This window comes from Vicia villosa, linkage group LG4 (assembly GCF_029867415.1).
Source record: "Vicia villosa cultivar HV-30 ecotype Madison, WI linkage group LG4, Vvil1.0, whole genome shotgun sequence".
Taxonomy (NCBI): domain Eukaryota; kingdom Viridiplantae; phylum Streptophyta; class Magnoliopsida; order Fabales; family Fabaceae; genus Vicia; species Vicia villosa.
Window position 1 is genome coordinate 118,873,892 of NC_081183.1, and position 17,730 is coordinate 118,891,621.

At 34.3% G+C, this 17,730-nt stretch overlaps 1 long non-coding RNA gene across 1 annotated transcript; it reads right to left on the reverse strand.

Annotated features, from left to right (window-relative positions):
- Nucleotides 1–16,508: 16,508 nt before the first annotated feature.
- Nucleotides 16,509–17,339, reverse strand: LOC131599547 (uncharacterized). The gene is made up of 2 exons (XR_009282834.1): nucleotides 17,012–17,339; nucleotides 16,509–16,783 (listed from the first exon to the last, which is right to left on the reverse strand). It is a non-coding gene; the product is annotated as an uncharacterized LOC131599547 (long non-coding RNA).
- Nucleotides 17,340–17,730: the final 391 nt, after the last annotated feature.

A 17,730-nucleotide genomic window follows, 5' to 3' on the forward strand; every position in this document is an offset into this window, starting at 1 on the left:
TCACAAATGTAATATTAAATGTGTTAAGGTCATTATTTAATTAGCAAAACCATAGTAGTCTAATTGATATTAAGTATATGTCTTAGGGCATATATGTCATGAAAGGTTATTGTGTGGACACCATAAGTCAATATTCTGATTTGATGAGGGGCCAAATAAGAATATTCAAAAGTAAGTAGAAACCCTAAGGGATATATATATATATATATATATATATATATATATATATATATATATATATATATATATATATATATATATATATATATGATTATCCTCAACTGTAGAGTGTAGCGGCCGGCCGAAAATACCCGAGGGCTCTCGCGCTCGAGATACAAACAGAGTCGCCACCGATCTTTATTTATTCAAAAAAGGAAAGGGAAAATATCGAATAAAACCCATGAATAAAAAGAAATGGATAAGAAGGTCATCGCAACCAAATTAGGGTTCGGGAGTCGGTTATGCGAGGGGAAGGTATTAGCACCCCTCAAATCCATCGTACTCGATGTTACCCATTTAGTTAGTTTATGAATGATTGTTAGCGTGATGTTTGCGTTCTTTTGCTTATTAATCGAGAAAAGAGAAAAGGAAAAGAATTTTTATTTTTTATTATTTTAAAGAAAAATAAATGTTTTTTTATTATTGTGCTCGCCAAGTCATTTGTGTCTTGTGCCTACGTATTCCCTTGTGAAATGGGAAAGTCAGAGCAATCGTAGTCGGGCGAAGAACCACGAAAGTTTGTTGGTTGATTTTAGCGAGAGTTACTCGATCGCTTTCAAATGGAGACAATATTACGCGCACATGGATAAGAGATCACTACAAGAATGGATAACTAAATCAAGAGTAAGACGAGATTTTGGCCATCATCGCATTCGAGTTGAAGATATTCGATCTTCACATGTGGAAGTATGTTCACATTTTAAATTGATTAAGTGTCTCCTTTATGAAATTTTTAAAATGAAAAGGCCATAAGGCAAAAAGGTTTGAATGAAATTGAGGTTGTTTTTTAAAGGGATGTTTAGTGAACATTTTGAGCATAGGTGTACACCTAGCGCGTTGTTCACCAAAGATATTCGAAAGGATGTGCTTCCAATCGTCACTTGTTATCCAAGTTGATAGAAATATTTGGCTCAACTGAAAAACACAAAGCAAGTCTAGTTGCTAGAGGGTTTCTGTAGAAACCTGGGCTAGATTACTTTCAGGTGTTTGCATCTGTAGCTAGACATGAAACAATCAGGTTGGTGATTGCTATAACTGCTAATAGAAATTGGTATATGATACATCGGGATGTTAAATATGCATTTATTAACAGTCTTTTACAAAAAAATTATGTGTCACAACCTTCTGGATCTGTGTAAAAGAATTAAGAAGGGATGGTGTACAAGTCGCATAAAGCCTTATATGTATTGAAGCAAGATCCCAGAGCCTGGAATTTGAAGATTGATTTGTTTTTCAAGAAGCAGGGGTTTCAGAAATGTGAGATGGAATTTGGTGTTTATGTTTAACATACTTCTGAAAGCAATATGGTTCTAGTATGTCTCTATGTTGATGACATATTGTCGACTGGAAGTTGTTCTGATGAGATAGTCAAGTTCATGAAGGTACTAATGAATGAGTTTGAGATGACTGATATGGGAAATCTGGTATATTTTCTAGGGATCGATATTTTTTACTATGAGAAGGGTATCATTTAGCATCACCTGAAGTATAAACTTGAACTTTTGAAGAGATTTGAGTTAATAAATTGCAAGTCTGCAGTCACACCTGTTGAGACGAATCACAAGGTGGATTTTGATGTTGTAGGTGATGATGTAGATGCTACAACTTTTAAATAGATGGTTAGCTCGCTGAGATATCTCTGTAATACCATACCTGACATTTCCTATGCACTTGGAATAATGTTGTGAACAAATCAAAGTGGTCACAATACCAAGCTGTAGTTAGGATTATGAGGTATATTAAGGGGACTCTAAAGTTCAGAGTTTTGTTCCCTTTTGGTGCTAAATTTGAGTCAGAACTGATGTGCTACTTAGACTCAGACTGTGTGGTGATAGATTTGACAGAAGAAGTACTTATGGATACTTTTTAAAATATATGCGAAGCCTCATTTCTTGGTGCTTCAAGAAGAAACCTGTGGTTCCCTTGTCAACTTGTGAAAATGAATACATTGCAGGTGTTTTGTCTACATGTCAAGCTCTTTGGCTGATAAATTTGTTGCAGGATTTGAAGATCAAGGTGAGCAAGCCTATGAAGCTGATGATAGACAACAAGTCACCTGTAAGCCTTACCAAGAACCTAGTGTTGCATGGAAGATGAAATCACATTGACACAAAATTCCACTATATGAGGAATTAAGTTCAGAATGGAGTGATAGAAGTTATGCACTGTAGCACCCAGAGACAACTTGCAGATGCAGGGACGGATCCAAAAATTTTAATGAGTGGGGTCAAGGTTAATTTTTTTTATACAAAAATTAAAATCAAATAATATAAATATTTATAAAAAGTATATAAACACTTATGCGTACAATAATGATAGTGTATATTTAAAAAATTAAATATTACCAAATAAAATACCAATGTATAATTTTTTTTTAAGAAAACTTAATATTCAAGGATTATAATTGCCCTCTACGTGTCTTCATATTTTGAAAGTGTTGTAAGGCCCTTTTAGTAAATATGCTCTTCTGATTTCATCTCAATCATTCAGATGATAACATGACATTTGATTCCTTTCTCCAGGATCTACAGGAAGATTATCTAAATCAACATCTAATTTTTTTTCCAAAGATGGCTCTATTTGTTGTGTTGATGCACTTTCCACTTCATAGACTCTAATGTTGATTTTATTTTAAAATACTTTTCCATTTCTAACACATAAAAATATAACTCTATTAGTTACTACTTACTCGATTCTAATACAATTACAAGCATAAGCTTAAAATTAAAAACATGATTAAAATTGAGACAAAAATATAAAATGACAACACAATAATATAATATATCCAAAGAAAAAAAAGAATGAAGGAAGAAATTTACTTGAATCATTGTCTTTTTATTTCACTTAAGTAGGAGATTTGTGAAGGAAAAAAAATAAAGTAGTAGTGTGTAGAAGAAGACAAAAAGTGAGTAGAAATGAAAGAAATAGTCTTTTGTAGTGTACTGTATGCAGATTTAATTAAAAGAAATTTTTTCATGTCTTTTTACCTTTCATTTACTTTTGAGAAAAACAAAAAAAATGGAAAAACGAAAGATTAAAATTTACTGTCAGTTTATGTTTTCTAGAGACTAGAATTTAATATAAATGAGTAGTGTGGGGACATTAAAATATTTTTGTGGGGTCAATATATAAAAAATAATTATTTTTTGTAGCGTTGAAAATAAAAGTCAAGTGGGGTCACTTGACCCCAATTACTACCATTTAGTCAAGTGGGGTCTCTCTCTCTCTCTCTCTCTCTCTCTCTCTCTCTCTCTCTCTCTCTCTCTCTCTCTCTCTCTCTCTCTCTCTCTCTCTCTCTCTCTCTCTCTCTCTCTCTCTCTCTCTCTCTCTCTCTCTCTCAAACAATGAATTGGAAATCCAATAAAACAGTGTCGCGTTTATCTCATGTGAAGACAACAGTGTTGTGTTTATCTCATGTAAAGACTAAAGAAAACAAATCAAGACATATATCGGCGATTGCAGAAAATAACATCGGTATGAAAGAAGATAATGATTAACAAGTACGACAAAGAGTAAATTGATAGTTAGTTTCAATGCCATAATTCTACGTTGGAAAACAATTGAAGGAGATAAGGAAAAAAAATTATCTACGATACTACATCATAAGATTAATTGGAATTAGTTCATCTAAGAGTGTTTAATGATGGTTCACTGTGAAACACTTGATAGGTGGTTCCAGGGCCGGCCCTGGGCCAGGGCAAGTAGGCCCACAGCCCAGGGCCTCAAAAAAATGAGGGCCTCAATTTTGGGGGTATGCTTTAGAAATTATAATACTAAAATTATAAAATATATGCCTTTTGCGAAATCAAACAAACAAATTACTACTTATAGCCCAATGGTGTAGTAATTGTCTGGCAAGCTGGCTGTTTTTAGTTCGATCCTTACTGGGATCTTTTAAATTTTCAGTTATTTTTATAGAAATGCTCTATTTTTAGATAGGTTTTCTTTGTCTTTTTTAAATTTTAATTATAAAATAACTTGTATATTTCTTGATACATTTAAAATCAAATTTTATACTTATTTTTGGTAGCCCTTGTAATTTTATTTTAATTTGTTTTAGTATAAATTATAGAGACTATTTATATGTTATAATAATTAAGATTTAATTTTTTTTTGTTATATGCGAGATTTTTTTTCATTTTAAAAACGAATAAAAAGGGCCCATTTTTTTTATTTGTCCAGGGCCTCTAAAAAGTCGGGACCGGCCCTGGGTGGTTCACCTTAGACTTCACCTATTATTATTATTATTATTATTATTATTATTATTATTATTATTATTATTATTATTATTATTATTATTATTATTATTATTATTATTATTATTATTATTATTATTATTATTATTATTATTATTATTATTATGTTTTTGTAAAAATATTGTTGTTTACCTTCATTTTATATATTTCGATGCTTATGATTAATTAATAGCCCTGTATTCAAATGATATGGCGTTCATTTTAATGATATGGAGTTGATATTTTTATGTAGCTCATGTGAGATCTACTCCACTTATAACTTTTAAAATCATCAAGAGGTTGAACCTTGAACACTTAAACCTCACAACTTTTAAAATCACAAGTAAGTGAACACCTATAATAAGTAGTGGTTTTGGTGAAAATCATCAAGAGGTTGAACCTTGAACACTTATAAATTGTTTAAGTATTTATTTTATTAATTTTTAATTATTCAATTTTCTATCTTATTTTGAATCAATAGGTATCAACATGCTAAGAAGCGAGAAATTAAACTTTTCCACAACATTAAACTTTTTTTATGGTTAGTTTGCTTCTTATTTAAGAAAAAAATTGTTGAAGAACTTAGATGGTAGAAAATAGAGCAATATTAGAAAATAACATTTATAACATTAGTTATTTAATTCATTTTTATTAGTCAATGTTATAATATATGTGAAGTTTATTAATTTTGTTAATTCTTGATTTTTTTAGATATAAGATTAAGTTATTCTAATTTTATTGATTTTTGTCAATTTTTAATTTTTTTTTGTAGGTAAACATTTTGAAATATTACAAAATATATCTTATTATAAAAAAATTGTTGAAGAAGATGGGGATTTTGAAGATAAATGTTAAAATATTTTGTTGAAGAATTAATAGATATTTGTCCCTTTGTTTCAAATATAAACATAAATCGATGTATTTAATCAATTTTTAGTAATATTTCAATCAAGTTTTTGTTTGACCTTCACCTATGTAAATTTAATTACGTTCATGAAATCTAATTTTAGGTATAACTTCTTTAAACCCTACAACTTTATCATTTATCATTTAAAAATAATTATTATTACTTTTAATTTTATTGTTGCTATACACATCTCTTATGATTCAATTAAAAATCTTATATATATATATATATATATATATATATATATATATATATATATATATATATATATATATATATATATATATATATATATATATATATATATATATATTAGTAAAATATTTATAAATGATATTTTTTCCACTAATTATGTTATTTATTTTAAAAAATATAATTAATTTTGATAGAGTTAACTTATTTTAAATGATATTATCAAATGATATTATTTAATTATGCAATTATATTAATTTATTATATCATTCAATTTTTTATTCTTCTACGACATGTTTCTATTTCTTGCCATCTTTTCATTTATTTACTATTATTTTCCCTTTTTTCTTTCTCATGAATTGTCTACTTTTTATTTATTTTTAATTTTGAATTTAATTCTTTATTATTATTATTTTTTTGATAAGCAAGATTAATTAATTATATAAATGAAGTGAGTACAAGGGATACACACAACCCATTACAAACCAAGAACATACAGTAAGTTATACAATCTTCAGAACATCCATAGATGATTGAAGCCAAGAGTAAAAAGAAATAAATCTGCGACTTTTCAAACCAATCGCGTGCCAAATTCAAGACACCATTTTAACGCTCAAGATGAAATCTTCCAAAACATAAAACACGCTGCTGAAAATGAAATTGTTTCTTGTATTCCATATCAACCAAACAGTTGCCAGCCAAATTAAATAGAGCTTTCTTCTCTTTTGTCCTCCTACCCAACGCCTGAACAAACTAATCTTCTAATTCTGCAGAACAAAGAATACATAATTTATCTTGTTCCTATCAAAGTAAATTTGTAGAATATATATTAGTATTAGTGTAGGAATTATTATCATATTTTTACACTTTGAAATTTTTATTATATTTTAATTCTTCAACAAATATCTATTATTTTTACACTTTAACAATTTTTATTATATTTTTATGTAGGGGTATTTTTAAAATAAGATATGAGAGGAACAAATATCTACCATTAGATTAATCAAGAGACACAAATTAATAATTACATTAATATTTCAATAAACAATTTTAATTAATTTAATGATAGATATTTATTCCTCTTATTTCTCATTTTTAAATATATATTTATTATTAATAATTTAATAAAATGTATCTGTAGGCATAAATAGCTGACAGGTTGATGACTGGTATTACCATAGTATAAACAACTAAAATCTTGCTCAGAGTAATATGTAAGATGTTGATATTTTAAATGGGTACTCCATAATAAATTAAATGAATAAAAATATATATAAATAAAACAAAAGTTAGTTTCACTAGATATTTGAAGAAGGACGTATACAACATAGAAAACATAATAAAAAAAAGGGTAACATCTAAGGTGACACACTAAAGATGTGGTTCTCCAGTGAGACAGATAAAAATAGAAAAAAATTTAAATAATCAAGTTTAATAAAAAAAATTACAAAAAAAACCATGTTTTTAGAATAATTACCAAAATGTCTAGGTTTGGAACCCTAGATAGGTGGATGCGCCAACTGAAATGGCGCATAAGTGTTTTATAGGGGTGCATGTGCCAATTCAAATGGCTAACCCGAAATTTTCATGTGATTACGCCAAATGGAATGGCGCATTAGGGTATTTTTTTCCCTTTTAGCCAAACCATTTGGCGCCTAAGGCCAATACCTTTTTTTATTTTTATTTTTATTTTTTATAATTAAATTTAGAAACACCTATTTTGACATCCTATATTCGAAATCGAAACAATGGGGCTATATATAAAAACCGAAAATAACAAATTTCATTAATTTTAGGGAAACGATACATCGATAACAATTGATTAAAGAAAACATAACAAAATACATAACAAAATGCCTAAGGGCGTCCATCGCCAAGATAATCATCTGTTCTGCACGGAGGTCTTGTTATCGGACGTCTAGCACGTTCGTTGATGCCGCCGCGAAGCCTAGCACCACCCCTACCCATTCGTGCTTCTTGCTGGGTCTGTGTAGCTGGGCCTGGAAGTGGGTTGTTCCGCTGGTCGCTGTCTATGAATTTGTCAACGCCGTCATAATTTTCCAGAAACCGACTGTCGTAAAGTCGGTTACCCAAGCCCTCAAAAGTGTTAAATGGTGGTGGGGGAGTGGGTTGGGACACGACTTCCAGTCGGTAGCACCCAAAAGCACTATAACTACCTTGATAAAATCCAAATTGGTTCGACGGTGTTACGTAGCCAAAAGGGGTGTCACGGTGAGATGATTCAGCATGTGGACCATCGTCGGGACTTAGATGGAGGCTTGACGAACCGGACTCAATGTTTTGTATGAACAACCTTGTGGACCCTGTGTAACCTGCAAAGCCAAGTGGTTGTGAATGGGTCTGGTATTGGCTAGAGGAATGGTGTTGGTCTTCAGCTTTTTGGAAAGGTTGAGACTGTGATTGGAACCGATTTTGTTGCCGGTAGTTGCGGCTAGAACGAGAAGGAGTATGGAATAGATTTTGTTATTGGTTGGTGTACTGATATTGTTCTTGTTCCCGTTGTTGTTGTTGTTGCAGCTGTAGTTATTGTCGTTGTTGTTGTCTTTGTTGCAGTAGTTATTGTTGTTGTTGTTCCTCTTCAGGTTGTTGTTGTGGTAGGATGTAGTTGTGAGCACAGGGGTCTATCAAGTAGAACGGATCTGCAAAAAATAAATTAGGGGTGGTAACCGTACGGTACCAACTCATGTATTGTGCGGATGGTTTCATCTCACGATCACTCACGGGGAAGTCGAGGACATATTGGCGACGGTCCTTCCACATCTGGCGCCATTCGGGTGCGTAATCCTTCCAGTTTTGATGATTCCACTGATGGTTGACTCGTATGAGGTGCCACACTCCCAAGTCAACCGGAGGATCGGGTATCCTTGATGCATTCTGAACTGTAGTTTGACCCGGTCATTATGATGCATTTCGATGATGTTGTACCGGATCAGGCAAGTTCTTGCAGTCTAAATAGCTACATCTGCACCTCTAGGCTCATGGTCGCAATCGAGATACGATCTCCATTTAAACTGCATGCATAAGAGTTATACATTATTTCGGTCAAATATTTATAAAAAATAAACTTATAAAAGAGCAAAAGATTAGAGATGATACATCCTCGGGTCGTAAGTGATCAATCAGCTGGCGGTACATCGTGATATTTGACCGCGGATTTTTCGTGAAGTCTATTTTTTTCACGCAAAATCTAAAACGCAAATTAAATGTGTTAGTTAGAGTAAATCATAATCCACTTATTCTGCATGAAAAAGTTGAATTAAAAAGTTACCTCAATGCATACGGAAATGTCCAGCTGGTTCTGTTAATCGGGGCCATTATAGGCATCCTCCACCACCCCCGCACTTGCACCAACAGAGCGTATCCATAGAATGTGCAAGAATCGTATTTTCCGTTATTGCTTAGGGATTGGTACAACGTAGCCAGGACTGCAGACCCCCAACTATATAGATTCACTCTAGTAAAATCCATTAACAAACGTAGATACATAAAATTAACGGTGTTACCGGTACTATCTGGAAACAAAACGTTTCCAAATAGCAAGATCAGGTAACACCTGGTTTTCTGAAGTATAGTTTCTTGGGAAGAATCATCATCCAACTGAAATATTAATAGTCCTTTAACCTCTTAAGGTTAACACCCTGTCCCCTAGCACCAACTTGTTCCTCTATCAAGTCTATACCCAATGCCTGATGGCAAAGGTAATTTTCTTGCATTACACAACCATTAATTGTCTTACCGTCTACTGGAAGGCCTAGCAACATGTGAACATCCTCCAGGGTTATGGTGCACTCCTCTGTTGGAAGATGGAAAATGTGGGTCTCCGACCACCAGCGTTCTAACAAGGCCAGAACAAATTTGTGATCTATGGAAGCCTTAGCGATGCTGCTAATGGGTCTGAAACCAGCAACTTCTAAGTATGGTTTTATGCGTTCGTCCGGAGCGATGATCGAGTGACTACGAGTTCGGAATCGAGAAGCATCCTGAAAATAATTATGTATGCATTAGTATGCAGTTATAACATTATAGGTACATGCAGTTATTAACGTAATAGTAAAATACTTACATAGGATGTGATGTTCTCCACGGTTCCTCGGTGCGTATCACCCATTGTTAAGAGAGACGTGGTTGAACACTGGAAATCTGGAATTTGAAAGCAAAATGATTATTGTGAGAGTAAATGAGTGATGGTGATGAGAAATCTGCAGAGGCCAAGGTAGTATATATAGTGATAAGGCTGAAACAGTAACAAGCTCCATGTTGGACATGTCAACACATTCAATGTTGCTAGGTGTTGCTTGTGCAGAAGTGGTTGGCATGAATGCAACATAGCTTTCGGTGACAGGATATGGTGACATGCATGCAGAGAAGAAATAGGTGACAGATAGGGTTGCATGCATCCAATATTAGGAGGAATCGTTTCAGGAATCTTTTCAGGAATCGTATTAGACGCATGCGAACTTGCAGGAATCGTTCCATACGCATGCATCACACATAAATTATTAAGAAGTTAACGGGTGGGGACCACATGTACAACACATATGCGCCAAATGGAATGGCGACTTCATACAAATACAACACATATGCACCAAACCATTTGGCGCCTTCCAGGAGAGGAAAACAACCTATGCGCCATTTCATTTGGCGCATTAGTGCAAGGGTTAATGAACTTTTTAGTCCCTCTAAATATTGCAGATTTCGTTTTTAGTCCCTCCAAAATTTTCCTTTAAGAAATCGTCTCTTCCAAAATTTTCGTCTAAACTATTGGTCCCTAACGTCAAATTTGCTAGAGATTAGCTACGACTTTAGCCACCGATTAGCAACGAAATTTGACGTTAGGGACCAATAGTTCAGAAGAAAAATTTTGAAGGGACGATTTCTTGAAGGAAAATTTTGGAGGGACTAAAAACAAAATTTGAAATATTTAAAGGGACGAAAAAGTTCATTAACCCTTAGTGCAAATTAGGGTTTCTGTTTTGTCATGTAGTGGAAACCCTAATTTTGTTATGAACTGTCAGATACGCGTGCGTCCCTCTATAAATTAGGGTTTCTTGTGTGCAGAAGACTACACACACAAATTAAAGATGAGATCTCGCATAAAGACAGATAGAACCCAAACACTAACCCGAAACAATGGCTTCATCTCCCCAATACTTGGTAAATGCCCATCTAAACGGTGAGACTTACTCACATGAAACAGCTGGTTTTGTGATGAGAAACACTCAAGTTGTGCCATTTTTGTTTAGCAAAAGAGCCACCTTTACATCCTTCATTCAGTGACTTCAGGCTAAGATTGCAATGGGACCTATTACAAACATTTTCTACCAATGTCTTTCTTTCAATAACAACAACACCGTCAATTTTTATGAGATGGAGATTGCAAATGACGAAGACCTCCAAGATATGTTTGCTACCCATGAATATTCTGGCTTGGATGCCATCGAGCTGTACGTTACTATACAGGTTGAGACACAAGAAACTCATATTGTCCAGTCGCAAGTTATTGACCCACCAGTCAACGAGTAAGAAGAGGTTGATGTCATAGACGAGGAAGAAGAGGATCTGGAAACTGAATTTGACGACATGGTCAACGAGGAATCTGAAGACGAGCAACACATGTTGGTACCTCCAGCTCATGTGTACGCACCTCCAGCACATATGAGTAACTTGAACCTGCAAGGTGACGAACCATCATCCGACATCTTCTTCACACCTTACATCTAAAATGATGATGAGTTAAAGGAAGGAGACAAGTTTCCTTCTAAGGAGGCATGTCTTAGAACAATAAAAAATGGCACATGGCGCACAATGTTGATTTTGAAGTAGATCGTTCAAACCTGGAGCGGTATGTAATCACTTGTAAAAATCCAGAATGTGGCTTCAGACTGTTGGCTTCATATAGGAAGAGAAGTAATGCATGGGTCATAGGATCGATTACGCAATAACACACAAGTGTCAACCCTAACACTTCCCAGGATCATACGAAACTCAGTGGCGATCTTATCTTTCGGGAGATCTTGCCTCTCATAAGCTCTGATCCGTCTTTGAAGGTCAAAAATATTATCTCGCATATCGTTACAGCCTACATCTACACTCCATCTTACAGAAAGGCGTGTGTTGCAAAAACAAAGGCAATTGAAAAAGTCTACGGCAATTGGGAGGAGTCATACAAAATTCTTCCACGCTACCTTACTGCGCTACAAACTTACACACCTGGCACTGTTTCTATTCTAGAGACACTGCCCGCGCATGCCCCGGATGGAAACCCTGTCCAAGGAAACGGAATATTCCATCGCCTTTTTTGGGCGTTCAAACCTTGCGTACGAGGGTTTGCACATTGTAAACACATACTTCAAATTGATGGAACATGGTTATACGGAAAATACAAGGGAATCATGCTTATGGTGGTTGCACAGGACGGGAACATCAATATATTTCCAGTGACGTTCGCAATTGTTGAAGGTGAAACTGCCGCCGCTTGGAGTTTCTTTCTAAGAAACCTCCGAGAATATGTTTCTCCTTAGCCTGACCTCTGTTTAATCTCTGATAGCCACGCTTCCATTGAGAGTGCTTATAACAATCCAGCAAACGGATGGCATGACCCACCATCAACTCACTCTATTGTATTCTCCACATTGCCTAAAACTTCATGTGGGAGATCAAGGATAGGCAGCTCAGGAAGGCCCTGGTCAATGCTGGTTATGCATTAACCCAACCTACATTGCAACATTATCGGAGTGAGATTGTACTGACAAATCCAGATGCGGGAACTTGGATAGATAACCTTTCCAGGGAGAAATGGACAAAGGCTTATGACAAAGGCGTGCGATGGGGCCACATGACGACAAATCTGGTAGAATCCATGAATGGAGTTTTCAAAGGCAATCGTAACCTTCCTATCACAACACTAGTGGAGGCAACCTACTTTAGGATGGCTTCGCTATTCTTAACGAGAGGCAGGAAGTGGGGTGATGTTAGACAATCGGCTCAATTGTTAAGTGATAGTTGCATGAAATTTATGCAAGAGCAATCGGCAAAAGCAAACACTCATCAAGTAACTGCTTTCGACCGATTCAACCGCACCTTCAGTGTTCGTGAAACAATTGGCCACAATGAGGGTTTGCCAAGACAACAATATAGGGTTCTGCTAGACGACCATTGGTGCGAATGTGGAAGGTTTCAAGATTTCCGTATGCCTTGCTCACATGTCATAGCTGCATGTGCATTTGCGCACTGCGACGCAATATCACTATTGTCTCCAATTTACAAGGCTCAGACATTGCTTCGAGTTTACAGTGCTGCGTTTCTAGTGGTAGCCAAGGAGGATTAATGGCCTGAGTATGATGGGGAGGTAGTTTGGCATAATGACACAATGCGACGAAAGAAAAAGGGTCGCCCCAATAGTACGCAGATTAGAACCAAAATGGACGTCCACGACAAAATGGAAAGAAAATGTAACATTTGTCGTCAGGTGGGGCACAATAGAAAAAGATTTCCTAGTCGTGGCTCGACCTCGTCGCAAGTTTAATCTACTTTGTATTTTTTTTTTTACGACAATGTATCAATTTCGTTACCACCTCTTGTAACCTTTCCTTAGTCTTTCATCAATAAAGTGTGCTTTAGTAAAATACCGCAATCGACAACGCAAATATTATTTAGGGTTACTAAGAATTTTACGAACTCGGTTTATCAGACGTTTTTACGAAAATATAACACCGGAATCAAAAACTTTGCACGAAAATACCCGAAACGGATTTTTTTTAAAAAAAAATACCCCAACACATAGGAGCCAAATGAAATGGCGCTTATGTGTGGGTTAATGTATGCACGCGCCAATTCAAATGGCTAACATGCTTTTGCCCTAATTTTTCTTCAAATACGCCAAATGGTGTGGCGTGTTGTACACAGATGCGCCAAATGATTTGGCGCATTCACTATTCTGGGTTCTCAAACCTAGACATTTTGGTAAATACCCTGAAAAGATGGTTTTTTTTTGTAATTTTTTTTTTAAACATGGTTATTTAAAAAAAAATCATAAAAATACCGTTAAATTTAACTAATAATTCAGATATATTAAAAAACAAACAAAAAGAAAAAGAACAATTTATGTTTTTCACACAAGTTCGGGATTTAAATGATCCCCCATTCTAGAACCATTGGATTAAGGTGGTTTTTTAAATGGGGCTCAATGAGTCTCTCACCTATATACTATCCAATTTTACCGTGAGATTAAACATGTCTACATTATATTATTATATTCTACTATATTAGATTTGATCTCTTCGTGCATTTCAATTTTCTCTCTCTCGACTAACAAATAACATTACTCTATTCCAACTAACAACTTGCAGTATTGATCACTGTTGTCTCAGAAATTCAAAGGGATCAAAATAAAACTCTACCTCTGTTAGTTTCACCATTACATATCCATATCTCATGTTACATCAACTAAGCTTAAAAAAAATCCATGGAAAAGAAAAACACAAAGTTTTGTTTAAATTATTTTCTGTCCCAAAGCAATGATATATAAAAAGGCAACAGAGGTTACAATTATTAAGGTTATTCATTGTTAAGGCAATCTAAACGAGTTCTTTGATGACATTTATCGCTACTGAGTATTTAGAGTGACAAGAACAATTAAACAAAAGTTGAAATTGCAATCCATTTTTATTAGATTGGAAATGAGCATCTAATTAAAAAAGGGGAAATTTTTAAAGCGCTCTCTTGGAACAAAATTTCACATCAGGTATGATGCCTCAAAATCTAAATGTATATATAATAACAAAATTTCCAATTTTGTATAAGTTAAATATAGAAAAAAACCTTTTAAAATGGATAATGAAAGATAAGAGTGATACAATATTCAACCACTCACAAAGCTTCATCTAATTTTTCCCAATCCAAATTTTCAATTCACATTATTTTGAACATGTTTAAAAGACAATGATAGTAGAAATACACAAGCAAGATACTTCTAATGTCCAAACACATAAGTAAGGGACTTCAATGCTCAAGCAAACAAGCAAGAGACTTCTGATTGCTCAAGCATACAAGCAAGATACTTTTATAAATGCTCAAGCACACAAGAAAAGACTTCATAAATGCTCAAGCACACAAGCAAGAGACTTCACTGCTTAAGCACACATGCAAGAGACTCCTAACAATCTATCTAACTGATAAATGTTAGTGATAGAGTGATAGTTACGCTTGATATACAATCAAATATGTAAACAAATTACAACACAAAAAACTTTAAGACTTAAGAACTTCTAAGAATGTACAATGGTAAGAAGTTTTAAGTTAGCTTGTGGTCTTTGTCTTGACAGAGTAACTTCTCTTTTTCTTATCAAGGCACAGTGTTGCATTTATCTCCAAATTTTCAACTCTTTTTATAGAGTTCCATGAAAGAGTCGTTGGAGAGCTTCCTCAAATGGATAATGTCGTTGCAAACTCATTTGAACTTCCTTTGCTACAAAAGGAATTTTCAATTGAAAATGTTCAGGCTTCTGTAACTTTCTGCTGAGTTATTATGTGACCAGAATAGGAAAAATTAACCTCAGAATTTGATACCGACGTGTCATGACTTCCTCGGTCCCTGAACTTTGTCTGCGTTTAGGTTCATGTCCTTCAGAGTCTAAGTTTGTGCATCTAATGCTTCAAACTTTGACTCTTCAGCAGCTGGCTTTTTCAGATTCTAGAGACATCAGATTCTGATCATCTTGATCAGAAGTTGATTCTTCAAAATCTACCTCTTAACAACTTCTCTTCTGATATTCAACGCAGTTTCGGAACTGACTTTCAATTAGTACACACACACATACACACACACACACACACACACACACACACACACACACACACACACATATATATATATATATATATATATATATACACATCTTTGTAGTTGCACACCTGAACACACATTAGACTGCCTAATTGTTCTTTAAATACTTTGTTATCGTCAAAATCGAAGAGATATGGTATAAACCAATTTTGTTCTAACACTCCCGGATGACCGCACTCACGATGGCGTAAGTCTCAATTCGCCTTTTCCTCACTTCAGAAGAAGGCACATTACCAAGTCCAAACCCTTCTTCATATCAAAGTCATTCGAACCAAGAACCCAAGTTCTCTTTCATAATCGTCTTATCAAGGGAACAAGACCTTGTTAGGTGCAATAAAAATGGACATCCAAGAGGAAATCACTACAAAAAAAAGGTCTTCTGCCACGCCCAAGAAACCGAGGCTATATGCAAAATAACCGTGGCGTAGCGCTGAGGCCACGGTTTGGCCACGAAAATCCAACTGTGGGATATGCGGCCGTGGCCTAAAGTATAGTCCACGGTTTTTTGGTATATACCACATTTTTTTGACAACCGTGGCTTTTATAGGCCACGGTTTAGGTAGTTTGATTAAGGCCGTGGTTTATATTTGCCATGATTACAGAACTGTGGCCATATGGTAAAGTCACGGTTTCAATTTAACGTTTAACATACAGTTTTGGTTCAAGATATAGCCACGGTTTGGTTATGACCACAGATTTATAACCGGGGTTATATGTTATGCATTCTAAACCATTTATCTTGCCACGGTTTATTTCTGTATCATTCCATACATACATACATACATACATACATACGTATACGTACGTACGTACGTACATACATACATACGTATACGTACGTACGTACGTACGTACGTACGTACGTACGTACGTACGTACATACATACGTATACGTACGTACGTACGTACACGTACGTACGTACGTACATACATACATACGTACGTACATACATACATACATACATACATACATACGTACGTATGTACGTACATACGTACGTACGTACGTATTGATGATTAGAATCTAATTAATTACAAGCAAATTAACATTAACATCAAAAGTAATTTTTTTTGTAGTGTCACTAATAAGTTGGATACTAAGTTTTGATGTCATCCCAAATTCAAAACAACCATGGGATTCAAAACAAGAGTTAAATTAAACACAAGTTTCTCTCAAAGAGTCATCCCAAAATAACAACAAAAGTTCTAAGAATTAGCTAGCTAGATAATATAAAACACAACTTCTTAATATTCTTCTTGATCATCTCCTTGTTCTTCTTCCACATCTTCAGGACAACCTTCTTCCACATCTTCATGATCACAAGCTTCTTCCATATCTTCATCACAATCTTCTTCGTCTCCAATCTGCAATAAACATCATTCCAAGCATCATTCAGCATATTACAACTTTAGAGGCTCATTTATAAACTTATGTTTTTTATATGTATTTTAGAAACCAAGGTGGTTTTCAAATGTTGATCAAGAGTTGAAACAAGAGTTGATCAAGAGTTTTCAAATGTTGAAACAAATCCATATGAAACCCCATTTGCACAAAGGAACACTTGGGTAACTAATAGGTGGGGGAGAACATACCAAATGCTTCCATAAACTTAGGATCCCCTGGTGATTTAATATCCGGTGACATCCAAAAGTGTACCGAATCAGAATGTTACTAGTACATATGAAATATATTTTAGTCTGACATGTTTTAAAGCATGTAGAAGAAAATGCTTATAAAAAAGCATATAGAACATGAACTTATGGCTGAACAAGACCACACAAGATCATACAAGACCACACAATAACTTATGGCTGAACATGAACTTATAAAAATGCTTATAAGAAAATATATAGAAAATTTAATGAAATCTAAACAAGACCACAAAAAACTTATGGCTGAACTTTTAGCTATAAATAAACTTATGGACTTTGAACAACATCTTTAAAGAAGCAAGCTCTTTTAATTCCATTTCAACCGAAAGTATACTTTCAATATTTCCTTCTCCAGTAAGATCATTCAAGTCTGGAACAAGATTTATCTTCTTCTCTTAAACCAAAATATATTAAAATACTTCACAAATAAGATATATTAAAATTTTTCTAGAAGAACAATAAAAAAAAATTACATTCATCCTAAGCTAACATGCATGAGTAATTCAAACAAATAATTAAATAATAAGCTTAAGCTAATAAAGCCATCAATTGTACCCAATGCAACTAAATTGCATATTAAGAATGCTTGTAAGAATATATAACTAAAGCATCAGATTTATCAGACATAGATATTTCAAAACTGCAACATACACTACAAC